We start from the raw sequence: 16654 nt of genomic DNA, 5'->3' as shown, positions 1-16654 counted from the left end.
TGGCCGAACAACCCTCATCCATTCGGTTTTAAATACTATTCCCACGTATGCTATGCAAGTTAATCACCTACCACCTAAGACACTCCGCTATGTCAATCGTATTCAGAGAAATTTTTTCTGGGGCTCTTCCCCTGACAAACGCAAACTACATATTATTAACTGGGATAAAATTACTACACCTAAAATATATGGTGGCTTAGGAATACCCAAATTATATCCAAAAAATATATCCTTAATTGCTGCTCTACTTTGGCGTTACTACAATAACAATAATGCCTTTTGGGCCACTATACTCCACCTTAAATATCAATCCAAAATACAACACCCAAATCCCACATTGCATCACACATGGAAACATTGTGCTTCCTACATTTGGAAAAGCATGACTAAAGCATACCCATTCTACAAGCAGGGGCTGGGCTAGAATATAGCCAATGGTAACCAGATCCAACTATGGTCCGATTACTGGCTACCTACGGACAACACCTTATGCCATCTCATTCAAGGACCACTCCCATAAAATGAAGATAACCTCCCCCTCAACACTATCATTAATAATGGATCGTGGAACCTATCCCCACTTTCCTTTGACCTACCACCTCACCTCCTTAACCTCATATCATTACTACCATGTTAAGCTCTGCACCTAATACTACATACCAGTTTTTTTTGAGTCCCTCCTCCACTGGAACTTTCTCTACCTCTATTGCGTACAACCTAATAACGTTTCCTCCTAACACCCAACAATCCCATTCTCAGTTTTATTGGGTTTGGAAGATCCATTCTACCAATAAAATTAAGCACTTCTTATGGCTCATGCTACAACAGAAACTACCCACCTCTCATTTCTCTATCATCGCAACATCTCCATAGATTCTACCTGTACATTGTGCAGACAAGCAATTGAAGACGTTGAACATCTATTTTTTCATTGCCACATTGCCACACCTATATGGCAACATTTCAATATCTCGATCTCTATACACCCTTCTCAAAATTGGGTGAAAAGCATTATGTCTCCCATGACACACAACAAACACCTTTTCCCCGAACACTGTACCATTATATATAATAGTACCAATCATCTTATGACACCTCTGGGCTAATCGTAATAATAATGTATTCAATCACACCACCACTCAGTTAATTTCCATACTATAATCAATCAGGCTTCCCGATTCTACTAGCTAGCTAACAATTACATCCACCAATGCACACTTACCACTCGCATTCCCTTCAAATGGCACCTACCACCCCAAAGTTATTTTAAATTAAACATTGATGGAGCTTTTGATACTTGTTCCCATAGTGGCAGGGCAGCTGGAGTTTTTCGTGATGCTTCAGGAGCATGGGTATATGGATTTACCAAGCATTTGCTACATATTGATATTATATAAGTTGAACTTTTAGCTATATACCATGGTCTGCACATAGCAACTGCTCGAAATCTCAAACCATTACAAATTGAAACGGACTCTCAGGTATTGATACACCTCCTATCACACAAATCACTAAAACACTCGCATCTAACTTTTGTATGCAGGTTGATGCTTCGGGACCTACAGGTGACTACAATCCAACACACATCCAGGGAGGGTAATGGTGTAGCGGATGTCTTGGCCAAGTTTGGGAAGACCATCACGGATCTACAAACTACTGATGTTTTGCTTTCTGCAAATCCCCCTACTTTTACCTTATCGCTTTTAGCTTCCGATGTAACTGGAATTGTAACATACCGTTCAGTTCCGACTTCTGTAATCCACTAGTTAAGTTTTCAATAAAAGCCTTATTAGCCAAAAAAGAATCAGCCCCCCTTTGTTATTTTTTCTAACCATAGTATTTAAATTTGTGGACAACAAAATGCAATTAATTTACGAGATAATTATTGCACACCTTGTAATAGAATAAATTACTGCACATTTTTGCAAGGAGATATTTGGTTAATATAAAATCCTTTATAAATTACGTTTTCTCATACAAAGAATTTTATAAAAGCACAAATTACAGATTAAAAGGAAATTTGATTAAATTTCCAATAGAATAAATGGACGAATAAGCAATTAAATACGGTTGGGACCAAGACATAAGCAGCAAAACCCAAAATAAAATATTGGTGTGACGACCCGACCGGTCGTCTTAAGAATTAACGCCCTGATCCCCTATTAAATGCATTCCCCAGGTTTATTTATGCTATTTTGATTTGTCTGAATGTTTGGTTTTGAGTTTCGGAGAGTTTTGAGACACTTAGTCCCTAAATGAGAGCTTAAGTATTGGAAAGTTGACCGTAGTCCGAACACTATAAAGACGGCCTCGGAATGGAAATCTGATGGTTCCGTTAGCTCTGTTGGGTGATTTTGGGGTTAGGAGCACGTTCAAATTGTGTTTTGGAGGTCCGTAGCTAATTTAGGCTTGAAATGCCGAAAGTTGAATTTTGGAAGTTTCCGGTTCGATAGTGAGATATTGATCCGAGGGTCGGAATGGAATTATGAGAGTTGCAGTAGTTCCGTTATGTCATTTGGGATGTGTGTGCAAAATTTCAGGTCATTCGTAGGTAGTTTGGTGGAGTTTTTGATCAAAAGAGGAATTCGGAAGATTTTTAAAAATTAGGCTTGAATCCGATATGTTTTGGTTGTTTTGATGTTGTTTGAAGTGTTTTGTAGATTGGTTACAAGTTTGAATAAGGTTGTAGAGAAGTTGCAGGTTTTTGTTCAACTATTGCGGAGGGATTTTACCCTTCGCGTTCGCGAAGAGTCAGTGGGGTGTTGATGGAATTTTGCCTTCGCGTTCGCGAAGGGTGGTGATGTTTGTGCATCGCGTTCGCGGGAAGGGTATCGCGTTCGCGGGAAGGGTCAGCTGGGTTCGAGGTGGAATTGCTCTTCGCGTTCGCGAGAGGTGTAACACGTTCGCGAAGGGTTGGTCAGCGGAAGCATTGCGTTCGCGAGAGCAGTGTCGCGTTCGCGTAAGAGGACTTTTGGTCAACGACTTTATGTGCTTCGCGAATGCGAGGCCTTGACCGTGTTCGCGAAGAAGGAATTAAAATGCTTTGGCAGAATGTTTAAAAAGGGTTATTTCGCAAATTTTAGTCTAGTTTCCTCCATTCTTAGGCTATTTTGAAGCTTTTTGAAGAGGGTTGAAGAGAGATTCAAGAGGAATCATTTGGAGGTAACATTTTTGACTTCATAACTCATTTTTATATGATTAAATGCCTGATTAGTGGTGGAAAATTTGAGAAAAATAAGTAATTAGGGCTTGAGTTTAAGAGAAACAAAAAGGGGTATTTGAGGGGCCAATTGAACTCCGATTTTAGTGTTCTTATTATGCATAGACTCGTGAGAGTATGATGATTCCGAAAATAAAAATTTCACCCGATTCCTAGACATGGGCCCGAGGGGTGTTTTAGTTAATTTTACTTAATTTCGCGTATTAGCTTAGAATTTAATTGTGGAATCAGTTACTTGAGCTGTTATTTATAATATGCAATTGAATTGAATATATTTGAACCATTTGGAGTCGGATACTCGTGGCAAAAGCGTGGTTTCGGGTTGACTTGAGCTTGTTCGAGGTAAGTGGCTTGTCTAACCTTGTGTGGGGGACCTTCCCCTTAGGATTAGTATATTTGGTAACTGAATTGTCTTGTGCGTGAGGTGACGAGCCCGTACTTGTGCAAATTGTTGAAAACCCGGTTTTCTTAAAGTATTCATTAGCATTTTTCTTTCCCGCTTTTATTACTTGCACTATTAAGCCTATTGTTAGCTTTAAAAAGCATGACTAAGTGATTTAATTGCTTTAATTGTTCAATCTGTTTACCTGAACTCCGTGCAGCATGCTAGGCTATAATTACTTGATGCCTTGATATGAAATTTCCATTTCTGAATATCTTCTTGTTGCTGTTGTGTATGTTCATTGGGACTACGGATGTGGGATTCCGGTAGCTCTCCTTTGTCTGTTTACTTTGGGACTACGGGTTAGATTCCCGGTAGATCCCCCTACACAATTATATGGAACTACGGGAATGCACCCGGAAGATCCCCCCAGTACTAGGTATTTTCATTTGGGACTACGGATCGGGATTCTGGTAGATCCCGCGCATTGATAGTTGGACTACGGGATGGGATCCCGGGAGATTCTTCGAACATATATATGATGGACTACGGGACGGTATCCCGGGAAATCCACTGGATAGTTGTAATTGGGACCACATGACGGTATCCTGGAAGGTGCCCCGGTTGTTATCTCTGTATTGAGCTGTATTTCTTTCCGTGGTTTGTTTATCTTTGTTCTAGTTGTTGTGGTTTCTTTCAATTCTATGTTATTTCTTATTGTTGCACTTATTTATAATGTTTTATTCCACACTGTTAACCCTTATATTGTATTTAACCTCAGTAAGGCCCTGACCTTTCTCGTCACTACCCGACCGAGGTTAGGCTTGGAACTTACTAAGTACCACTGTGGTGTACTCATGCCCCTTCTGCGCATGTTTTTCATGTGCAGATCCAAGTACTTCTACTAGGCCTACCATCCTTGAGGGAGGCGACTACTTAGAGACTTCGAGGTACATTTGCCGCATCCGTAGATCGAGGAGTCCCTTTTAATTCCCGCTTTCTAGTATTTAGCCCTTTTGTACTTTCTATTCTTATTAGACAAATTTCGGAGTTAGAGCTATGTAGTATTTCTTTTTTCTTAGCTTGTGATTCGTGAGTTTCCGGGTTTTGGATTTGGATATTGGTTTTGAGATTTATATATATGGTGTATGCCGAGCGGCACATTTAAACACTATTATTACCTTATTTCTACTTTTAAATTGTTTACTTCTGCAAATTTTGGTTTTCTTCCGCAATTTAGGCTTACCTAGTCGTAAAGACTAGGTGTCGTCACGATGGTTGACGGAGGAAGAACCGGGGTCGTGACAAGTTGGTATCAGAGCTTTAGGTTCATAGGAGTCATGGATCACAAGCCGGTTTATTAGAGTCTCGCTGATCGGTACGGAGACGTCTGTACTTATCTACGAGAGGCTATGTAACTGTTAGGAAATTCCACTTCAGTTGATTTTCTTGTCGTGCGGTATTTTTGACATCACAATTCTAAATTTCTGTCTTCTATTCTCTCACAGATGGTGAGAACACGTGCTACCCGAGACGATCAGGCACTCGCGCCCCCTACTGCCACCGTCAGAGGCCGGGGCAGAGGCCGAGGACATGCACGTGGTGCAGCCAGAGCACCTGCGTGAGCTACCGCCGAGGTACGGCCAGCAGATCCAGCTGGAGTTTAGGCACTGACATGCCTACTGCTACTACTACTCCAGCTCTTCAGGAGACTTTGGCACAGTTCATGAGCATGTACACCACTCTAGCTCAGGCAGGGCTGCTTCCCCTTGCTGCAGCTATATCTTAGGCCAGGGGAGGAGCACAGACTCACGGCGCCCCCACTCCTAAGCAGCGAGTGCATGTTGAGCAGGTCCCTGAGATTATTCCTGTATCGCCTGCAGTGCCAGTTCAGCCCAAGGACAGGGCAGCGACTTCCGAGGATAAGCAGTTTAGGTTTGAGAGATTCAAAAAGTACAAACCCCCTGTATTTAGTGGTCTATCATTGGAGGATGCTCTGGTATTTCTTGATGAGTGTTACCGCATTCTCCGTACCATGGGTATTTCAGGATCGAGCGGGGTTTCTTTCACTACCTTCCAGCTTCGAGGAGTCGCCTATGAGTGGTGGCGCACCTATGAGCTAGACAGTCCAGATAAGGCTGCTTCATTGACTTGGGCTTAGTTTTCAGATCTGTTCTTGAGGGAGCATGTTCCTCAAAGCCTTAGGGACGCATGGCGCGCAGAGTTTGAGCATTTGCGCCAGGGTGCTATGACTATTTCAGAGTATGCTGTCCGTTACACCAACTTGGCTAGACATGTACCAGCCTTGATTTCTACTGTCCGCGAGAGGGTTCGCCGATTTATTGAGGGCCTTATTCCCAACATCAGATCTAGCATGGCTCGTGAGTTGGAGATGGATATTTCTTACCAGCAGGTGGTGAGCATTGCTAGGAGGATTGAGGGTATGCATGCTAGGGAGAAGGAAGAGAGGGAGGCCAAGAGGTCTCGAGAGTCGGGCCATTATTCTGGTGCCCGTACCCCAACTGCACGTCGTCATGGTAGGGGTTATATGAGTTGCCCTGTTCATTCAGCTCTTCCAGCAGCCAGTGGTATTCCAGCTCCTCCTAGGCCTCATGAGCCTTATTATGCACCTCCGAATTCTAGCGCGCCTCCGGCGCGGAGTGTTTTCAGAGGTCAGTCCAGCAGACCTGGCCCTAGCCAGTCACAGCCACCACATCCTCCCAAATCTTGTTTTGAGTGTGGTGACACGCGTCATATGGTGAGGGATTGCCCCAAACTTGGGAGGGGTGCACCTCCACAAACTTCTCAGCCACAGAGTGCCCCGCAGAGTTCTCAAGCTATGGTTACAGCTCCAATTGCTACCCCACCTGCGCAGCCAGCTAGAGGTGGAGGTCGGGGAGGTATAGGTTGCCCTAGAGGGGGAGGCCAGGCCATATACTATGCCCTTCCTGCCCGTACCGAGGTTGTTGCCTCTGATTCTGTCATCTCAGGTATTATATTGGTTTGCCACAGAGATGCATCGGTTCTATTCGATCTAGGCTCTACTTATTCTTATGTGTCTTCTTATTTTGCTCCACATTTGGGTGTACCTCGGGATTCTTTGAGTTCCCCTGTTTATGTTTCTACTCATGTGGGAGATTCTCTCGTTGTAGACTGCGTTTATTGGTCGTGTTTGGTTGCTCTTAGTGGTTTTGAGACCAGAGCCGATTTATTGTTACTCAGTATGGTTGACTTCGATATTATCTTGGGCATGAACTGGTTGTCGCCCCATTATGCTATTCTTGATTATCACGCCAAAACCGTGACACTGGCTATGCCAGGTGTACCGCGTGTTGAGTGGAGGGGTACTTTAGATCACACTCCTAGTAGAGTTATTTCTTTTCTTAAGGCTCAGCGTATGGTTGAGAAGGGATGTGACGCGTATTTAGCTTATGTAAGAGATGTCAGTATTGATACCCTTTCAATTGATTCAGTTCCAGTAGTACGAGATTTTCCCAATGTGTTTCCAGCTGACCTTCCAAGCATGCTGCCTAATAGAGATATTGATTTTGGCATTGATCTATTACCGGACACTTAGCCCATTTTTATTCCTCCATATCGTATGGCTCCTCCTGAGTTGAAGGAGTTGAAGTATCAGTTACAGGAATTGCTTGATAAGGGTTTTATTCGACCCAGTGTTTCACCTTGGGGTGCTTCTGTCTTGTTTGTGAATAAAAAGAATGGTTCTATATGTATGTGTATTGATTATCGCCAGTTGAAGGGTATAGTGAAGAACTGTTATCCTTTGCCTCGTATTGATGATCTGTTTGACCAGCTTCAGGGCGCACGAGTGTTTTCTAAGATTGATTTGCGCTTAGGTTACCATCAGTTGAAGATTCGGAAGCCAGATATCCCGAAGACTGCTTTTAGGACTCGGTATGGTCATTACGAGTTCCTGTTATGTCATTTGGGCTGACCAATGCCCCAGCAGCCTTTATGAATTTGATGCATAGTATGTTCCGGCCGTATCTTGACTCGTTCATCATTGTCTTTATTGATGATATTCTGGCGTATTCCCAGAGTCGTGAAGATCACGAGCAGCACCTGAGGATTGTGCTTCAGACTCTGAGAGAGAAGAAGTTATATGCTAAGTTCTCGAAATATGAGTTTTGGTTAGATTCAGTGGCATTCTTAGGCCACGTGGTATCGAATGAAGGTATTTAGGTGGATCTGAAGAAGATAAAGGTCGTGCAGAGTTGGCCCAGATCATCCTCAACTATAGAGATTCGTAGTTTCCTTGGTTTGGCGGTTACTACCGTCATTTTGTGGAGGTGTTTTCGTCGATTGCAGCCCCCATGACCAGGTTGACCCAGAAGGGTGCTCCGTTTCAGTGGACGGAGGAGTATGAGGCGAGCTTTCAGAAGCTTAAGACAACTTTGACCACAACCCCAATTTTGATACTACCTATAGGTTCAGGGTCTTATACGGTCTATTGTGATGCCTCGAGGGTTGGCCTCGGAGCGGTGTTGATGCAGGACGGTAGGGTGATTGCATACGCATCCATATAGTTGAAGATACATGAGAAGAACTACCCTATTCAAGACCTTGAGTTAGCTGCCATTGTTCATGCCTTGAAGATTTGGCGCCATTATTTATACGGGGTTCCTTATGAGATTTATACTGACCATCAGAGCTTGCAGCACTTGTTCAAGCAAAGATTTGGTGCCATTATTTATACGGGGTTCCTTATGAGATTTATACTGACCATCAGAGCTTGCAGCACTTGTTCAAGCAAAATGATCTAAATTTGTACTAGAGGAGGTGGTTGGAGTTGCTAAAGGACTATGATATCACTATTTTGTATCACCCGGGCAAGGCCAATGTGGTGGCCGATGCTTTGAGTCACCGGGTAGAGAGTTTGGGGAGTTTGGCTTATTTACCAGCATCGGAGAGGCCTATGGCGATGGATGTTCAGGCCTTAGCCAGCTAGTTTGTGAGATTGGATCTTTCGGAGCCCGGTCGGGTTCTAGCTTGCGTGGTTTCTCGATCGTCTTTATTTGATCGTATCAGGGAGCGACAGTATGATGACCCTCATTTGCTTGTCCTCAAGGACAAGGTTCAGCACGATGATACCAAAGAGGTGACTATTGGTGATGATGGGGTATTGAGGATGCATGGTTGGATTTGTGTACCCAATGTTGATAGGCTTCGAGAGTCGATTCTAGAGGAGGCCCATAGCTTGCGGTATTCCATTCATCCGGGTGCCGCGAAGATGTATCAGGATTTGAGATAGCACTATTGGTGGATGCGGATGAAGAAAGTTATAGTTGGATTCATAGCTCGGTGTCTCAAATGTCAGCAGGTGAAGTATGAGCACCGGAGACCGGGTGGGTTGCTTCAACAGATAGAGATTTCGGAGTGGAAGCGGGAGCGGATCACCATGGACTTTGTAGTTGAGCTTCTACGGACGTTGAGGAAGTTTGATGCTATTTGGGTGATTGTGGATCGGCTGACCAAGTCCGCTCACTTTATTCCTATGTGTACTATTTATTCCTCGTAGCGGCTGGCAGAGATCTATATCCAGAAGATTGTTCGTTTGTATGGTATTCCGGTTTCCATCATTTCAGATAGAGGTACCTAGTTCACATCATGGTTCTGGAGAGCTATTCAGTATGAGTTAGGTACTCGGGTAGAGTTAAGTAAAACATTTTACCCTCAGACGGACGGACAATCCGAGCGCACTATTCAGATTCGTGAGGATATGCTCCATGCGTGTGTGATTGAGTTTGGAGGGTCTTGGGATAAGTTTTTGCCATTGGCGGAGTTTGCTTACAAAAACAGCTATCAGTCCAGCATTCAGATGGCACTGTATGAGGCTTTATATGGTAGGCGGTGTAGATCTATGGTGGGTTGGTTTGAGCCAGGTAAGGCTAGACTATTGGGCACAGATTTGGTTCAGGATGCTTTGGAGAAGGTTAAGGTGATTCAGGATAGACTCCGTATAACCTAGTCCAGATAGAAGAGCTATGCGGACCGGAAGGTTCGTGATGTTTCCTATATGGTTGGAGAGCAGGTTCTGCTTCGAGTTTCGCCTCTGAAGGGAGTTATGAGATTCGGGAAGAAAGGGAAGTTGAGTCCGAGGTTTATTGGCCCTTTTGAGATATTGAGGCATGTTGGGGAGGTTGCTTATGAGCTTGCCTTACCTCCCATCTTGGCAGGAGTTCATCCGGTATTTCATGTTTCGATGCTCCGGAGATATCACGGTGATCCGTCGCACGTGTTGGATTTCAGTTCGGTCCAGTTGGACAAAGATCTATCTTATATTAAGGAGCCAGTGGCAATATTGGACAGGCAGGTTAGGAAGCTGAGGTCAAAGAACATTGCATCAGTGAAGGTCCAATGGCGGGGTCAGCCGGTCGAGGAGGCGACCTGGGAGACCGAACAGGATATGCGCAGCCGTTACCCTAATCTTTTCACTACTTCAGGTATGTCTGTATGCTCGTTCGAGGATGAACGAATGTTTAAGTGTAGGAGGATGTGACGATCCGACCGATCGTCTTAAGAATTAATGCCCCGATTCCCTATTAACTGCTTTCCCCAAGTTTATTTCTGCTATTTTGATTTGCCGGGATGTTCGATTTTGAGTTTCGGAGAGTTTTGGGACACTTAGTCCCTAAATGAGAGCTTAAGTGTTGGAAAGTTGACTGTAGTCAGAACAGTGTGAAGACGACCTCAGAATGGAAATCCGATGGTTTCGTTAGCTACGTTGGGTGATTTTGTGGTTAGGAGTGTGTTCGGATTGTGTTTTGGAGGTCCGTAGCTAATTCAGGCTTGAAATGCCGAAAGTTGAATTTTGGAAGTTTCCGGTTCGATAGTGAGATTTTGATCCGAGGGTCGGAATGGAATTCCGAGAGTTGCAGTAGTCCTGTTATGTCATTTGGGGCGCGTGTGCAAAATTCCAGGTCATTCAGAGGTGGTTTGGTGGGGTTTTTGATCAAAGGAGGAATTCAGAAGATTTTTGAAACTTAGGCTTGAATCTGATGTGTTTTGGTTGTTTTGATGTTGTTTGAAGTGTTCTGTTGATTGGTACAAGTTTGAATAAGGTTTTAGGATATTTTAATGCCTTTGGTTGAGGTCTCGGAGGCCTCGAGTGTGTTTCGGATGCTCAACGAATCATTTCAAGTTGTTAAAAAGTTGCAGGTTTTTGTTCAGCTGTTGTAGAGGGATTTTACCCTTCGCGTTCGCTAAGAGTCAATGGGGATTTGATGGAATTCTGCCTTCGTGTTCGTGAGGAAGTATCCAGCGAAGGGTGGTGATGTTTGAGCATCGCGTTCGCGGGAAGGGTATCGCATTCGCGTCGAAGGAAGTGGTCAGTTGGGTTCGAGGTGGAATTGCTCTTAGCGTTCGCGAGAGGTGTAACGCGTTCACGAAGGGTTGGTCAGCAGAAGCATCGCGTTCGCGAGAGCAGTGTCGCGTTCGCGTAAGAGGACTTTTGATCAATGACTTTATGTGCTTCGCGAACGCGAGGCCTTGACCGCGTTCGCGAAGAAGGAATTAAAATACCTGGGCAGAATGTTTAAAAAGAGTTATTTCGCGAATTTTAGCCTAGTTTCCTCCATTGTTAGGCGATTTTGAAGCTTTTTGAAGAGGGTTGAAGAGGGATTCAAGGGAAATCACTTGGAGGTAATATTTTTGACTTCATAACTTATTTTTATGTGATTAAATACCTGATTAGTGGTGGAAAATTTGGGAGAAATGGGTAATTAGGGCTTGAGTTTAAGAGAAACAAAAAGGAGTATTTGAGGGGTCAATTGAACTCCGATTTTAGTGTTCTTATTATGCATAGACTCGTGAGAGTATGAGGATTTCGAAAATATAAATTTCACCCGATTCCGAGAGGTGGGCTCGAGGGGCATTTTGGTAATTTTTACCTAATTTCGCGTGTTAGCTTAGAATTTAATTGTGGAATCAGTTACTTGAGGTGTTATTTACAATATGCAATTGAATTGAATATATTTGAGCTATTTGGAGTCGGATAATCGTGGCAAAAGCGTGCTTTCGGGTTGACTTGAGTTTGTTCGAGGTAAGTGGCTTGTCTAACCTTGTGTGGGGGACCTTCCCCTTAGGATTGGTATATTTAGTAACTGAATTGCCTTGTGCGTGAGGTGACGAGCGCGTACTTGTGTAAATTGTTGGAAACCCGGTTTTCTTAAAGTATTCATTAGCATGTTTCTTTCCTGCTTTTATTACTTGCACTGTTAAGCCCGTTGTTAGCTTCGAAAAGCATGACTAAGTGATTTAATTGCTTTAATTGTTCAATCTGTTTACCTGAACTCCGTGCAGCATGCTAGGCTAGAATTACTTGATGCCTTGATATGAAATTTCCATTTCTGAGTATCTTTTTCTGTTGTTGTGTATTTATTGGGACTACGGATGTGGGATTCCGGTAGCTCCCCCTTGTCTATTTACCTTGGGACTACGAGTTAGATTCTCGGTAGATTCCCCTGCACAGTTATATGAAACTACGTGAATGCACCAGGTAGATTCCTCCAGTACTGAGTATTTATATTTGAGACTATGGATCGGGATTCCGGTAGATCCCCGCGCATTGATAGCTGGACTACATGATGGGATCCCGGGAGATCCTTAGGACATATATATATGATGAACTATGGGACGGTATCCTAGGAGATCCACTGGATAGATATAATTGGGACCACAGGACGGCATCCTGGAAGGTGCCCCGGTTGTTATCTCTATATTGAGCTGTATTTCTTTCCGTGGTTTGTTTATCTCTGTTCTAGTTGTTGTAGGTTCTTTCAATTCTATGTTATTTCTTATTGTTGCACTTATTTATACTGTTTTATTCCACACTGTTAACCCTTATATTGTATTTAACCTCAGTAGGGCCCTGACCTTCCTCGTCACTACCCGACCGAGGTTAGGCTTTGCACTTACTGAGTACCACTGTGGTGTACTCATGCCCCTTCTGCGCATATTTTTCATGTGTAGATCCAGGAACTTCTACTCAGGCCTACCATCCTTGAGGGAGGTGACTACTTAGAGACTTCGAGGCACATCTGCTGCGTCCACAGACCGAGGAGTCCCTTTCTATTCTTGCTTTCTAGTATTTAACCCTTCTGTACTTTCTGTTCTTATTAGACAAATTCCAGAGTTAGAGCTATGTAGTATTTCATTTTTCTTAGCTTGTGATTCGTGAGTTTCTGGGTCTTGGATTTGGATATTGGTTTTGAGATTTATATATATGGTGTATGCCGAGCAGTATATTTAAACACTGTTATTACCTTATTTCTGCTTTTAAATTGTTTACTTCCGCAAATTTTGGTTTTCTTCCGCAATTTAGGCTTACCTAGTCGTAAAGATTAGATGCCGTCACGATGGTTTACGGAGGACGAACCAGGGTCGTGACAATTGGATTGGACTTGTTGGGGTGCGCCAAGCCCGTGCAATAGTGAAAGGCATGAGCGACGCTCAAGAGTCCAGGTAGCAAGCTACCTTAATGACTCTTCCCCTTAAAAAAATTAAGTTACCTAATCTTAGAGTACGTGTTTTGCGCGTGTATCCCGTCTCTATGAAGATAAAAAAAATAAAATAAAAATATATAAAGCACTTTGCGCGTGTATCCCGTCTCTATGAGGATAAAAAAAAATTAAAAAAAATACATAAATACTATATTAAAATTTGTGCTTAAAATAAATTTTAAAAAAATATAAATTCTTGAGAATGATGATTGGTCATCATGTTTAGCTAGCTCAATAAAGAATAAACTCTATCCTATATAAATTCTCAATCATCTTGATCAATATAGCAAACTTAAGATTTTATTCTAGTTTTATAATTATATTAATTCAATTTCATAAATAATTATGCTTCCTTTTTAATTTCAGCAACAACACACATTTATTAAAAAATTAAGAATTTTTCTAAAATGATTTTTGAAAAGCTACATATTCTTAAGTTCCTTTTAGAAGACATAATTAGGATTAGCAAACTAACATAAGGCCTTTTTTAGATCACAAGAAAAATGCAAATTTTTGTATTTCTCTAATGAATAAGAAATCTGATAGAAATTATTTCTAACATATTAGAAAAGAATAAAATATTATTGCGAAAGAAAATTCTGTTACTATATTTTGATAAATATGGTATCCCAACTCGTTCGGGATTGAGGCTTAATAATTATTGTTTTACTTTTTTATTTTAAAGAGAGCTTTCTTTTTTTGTCCAAGCATATATACATATCCGAATATTGTTTTTTTTTTTTGGAAGCAAAAGTCTATGATTGTAATGGAATTACTTGCAATTGATAAATTCTAAAGGGCTTCGTTAATACTAACCTAAGAGGAGTGAAAATATAAACACATTCAAATCTATTCTTAAACACATTTTGAGGATGCAATGTTTTAGTTTTCATGTATGTGTATGACTTCTCATTTAAATTTGGACTTTTTAAAAGAAAATCTGGTTTGATAAAAAAATAATATTTTAATTATTTATATTCTCTAAAACATTTTTATGATAACAAAATTTACAAAATACTTTGCTTGTTTATTTTTCTAAAAGTATTTTATGATTTTTTATTTATCATATTTATTTATTACTTTCATAAATATTTATATACGATTTTCTGCCAACCATACTCTTAAACTTTTTTGCCTATTTTTTCATGTATAAAATTGCATAATTTCAGTTCATAAATAGTGTTCTGCCAATCATAATCTGCTATTAACTTCCTTATGAACTTTTTTTTCTACGCGCGAAAGAAGCAAACAAGAATCTAAAAATCAATGCATATATTTCAAGTTGTACAAATAATTAAAATTTAATGGGATTTACATAGGGATATAGACTAACGTGTAACATATTAGAATCCAGAACGTTAAGTCTCAGTTTGCATTTTCTTTTGTTAGAATATATTTCTGTTTTCAAATAGTAATATTTTTCAAAGTTTATTCTAGTCTTTTATTAATTATAGGTAAACACTAAGTCATCAATAATATTCTATTGGATTCTGTTAAAATTGAAAAAATAATGAGTACGGTATCTTGATTAATAAAAGAATGGGGGAAAATAAAGTGATAAAGATTTTGTGGGTTAGTTGCTCATTTTAGATTGTTGGTTGTTTTTTCTTTCTATCTTATAATTTATATAAGGTAAATGTTTACGTGATTTTAAAGTCCTAATATTTAGGACTTTATAGCTAGTTTAAGAAATGATTTGATGAAAATATTTTATCTATTTTTAAAGTCCTAAATATTAGGAAAATACTCAAATGACTATTTTGTTCGATAAGAACTCTATTTTAAGAGGGTAAAAAAGACGAACGACATTTCGCTAAAGGCCTTCGTGCTTTTAATATAAATATTCCACATATCAGATATTAAACTAATAAGAACATATACTGTACTTGATCTTAGCCAAAAGGCCGAGAAAGATGAGTCCGGAACCTAAATGTGGTTCTTTTTGACTCAAAACACATTTTTACGTGTTAAAAAAAGTTACTTTTCTATACAAAATATGGTACAATACCGTGTTTTACCTTAACGGCCATTTGATTCGTTAAGGTAAAATGCGGTATGTAACCGCACTTTACATATATTGCGGTAACAGCTCGCGTTTTATATAAATCTAATAAGACTGCTATATAAAACGCGGTATGTTACCGCGATATATGTAAAGCACAGTTACATACCACGTTTTATATAGAAATGTGGGCCCACTAATAATTCTTCTAAGCTTAACTGATATAACAATAATTTAAATATGTACAACGCTCTTTTAAACCGCATTTTATGTCCAAAAATTAGATCCCCTAGATTGGGCATTGCCTTATATAAAGGTGTTAAGGGTTTTGAGAATTATCATTCAGAAATACTCCAACTTCGTGATAAATTTTTCTTGTTGTTAAATTCTCAAGCTTTGTTCATAATGTCTGAAGAGCGAAAAGTAAGGGTTTCATTATATTGGGGGGGGGGGGGTGAGGTTGTGGTGGCGAATAACTCAGTGAGCTATAATTCATCTCCACAGAGTCATGTTAAGTTGTCACTTTCAATGCCGTACGATAGACTGGTATCGTTGTTATGCAATAAAATGAGATTTGACCTATGGTTCGGTGAATCTTAAAATAACCGTAAGATATCCGTATTCTGTGACTTCGCAGGGGTTTACTTGTTATTCTGAGTTTAACATCGAAGATGATGAAACTCTGAGAGATTTTTTGGGGGTTCCGAATTAATATAGGGAATTTATTGTGATAAAATTATTGGAAATGTACGTCAAGGCTGAAGACGTTCACCATAATGAGATTGCGCAAAGGAGGGATAACCCTCAATCTTCGGGTGGTTATTCTGGAGCAGTTTTAGCCCAACAAGTTTCGGCTGAAAGAGTTTGGTCGGATCTTAACTTATCTCCGCGGGCAAACGAGGAGCGAGGAAATAATTTCTCTCCTACTTTACATAATCTACAAGACGACTGGTAAACTTCAATTTTCCTTTCTATTACGATGTTTTATTTTTTGTTTGAATTGCATTTGTATTAACACTCATATATTTCACATGGGGTACCGTCCGGATATGAATTTTACAAGTTATGACCCCACGCCCAGTTGGAATATGCGTAGTTCCGGCGTGTTGGATCACGGTGGTCCATCCGGAAGTCATCACCAACATGAGAATGTCCATCATGAAATATCAATACAGTACGACTTGTAAGTGAAGTGATATAGCTATATGTAAAATATTTAACAATTTGAGTAGCTTATTATTTTGTTCTTTTTGTGCAGTGAAAACGAGCAATTTGATGGTCCTAACCTCACTCAGTTTCCCGTTGACGACGTATTTACTTGTGATTTGGCAGATGCGCAGAGTCAGAAAGATAATAGTGATTATGACAACAATACTGATGAATCTGGAGATGACACACCCTTCCTTGATGAGGGTGATGAGGAGGAGGAAGTGAATGTCGAGCCTGAGCTGACGAGGGAGCATGCTCCTGTACCTCCCGTTAGACCAAGAGTGTACGAGTCCCATGTGCCGTTTCATGAGCGGAATATT

At 40.8% G+C, this 16654-nt stretch overlaps 1 pseudogene; it reads right to left on the bottom strand.

The window, feature by feature from the left end:
* Positions 1 to 14907: 14907 nt before the first annotated feature.
* Positions 14908 to 15040, bottom strand: LOC138882073 (U2 spliceosomal RNA; annotated as a pseudogene).
* Positions 15041 to 16654: the final 1614 nt, after the last annotated feature.

The sequence above is a fragment of the Nicotiana sylvestris genome, chromosome 1 (genome assembly GCF_000393655.2).
Source record: "Nicotiana sylvestris chromosome 1, ASM39365v2, whole genome shotgun sequence".
NCBI classification, from domain to species: domain Eukaryota; kingdom Viridiplantae; phylum Streptophyta; class Magnoliopsida; order Solanales; family Solanaceae; genus Nicotiana; species Nicotiana sylvestris.
This window is presented reverse-complemented; position numbering and strand designations above follow the sequence as displayed.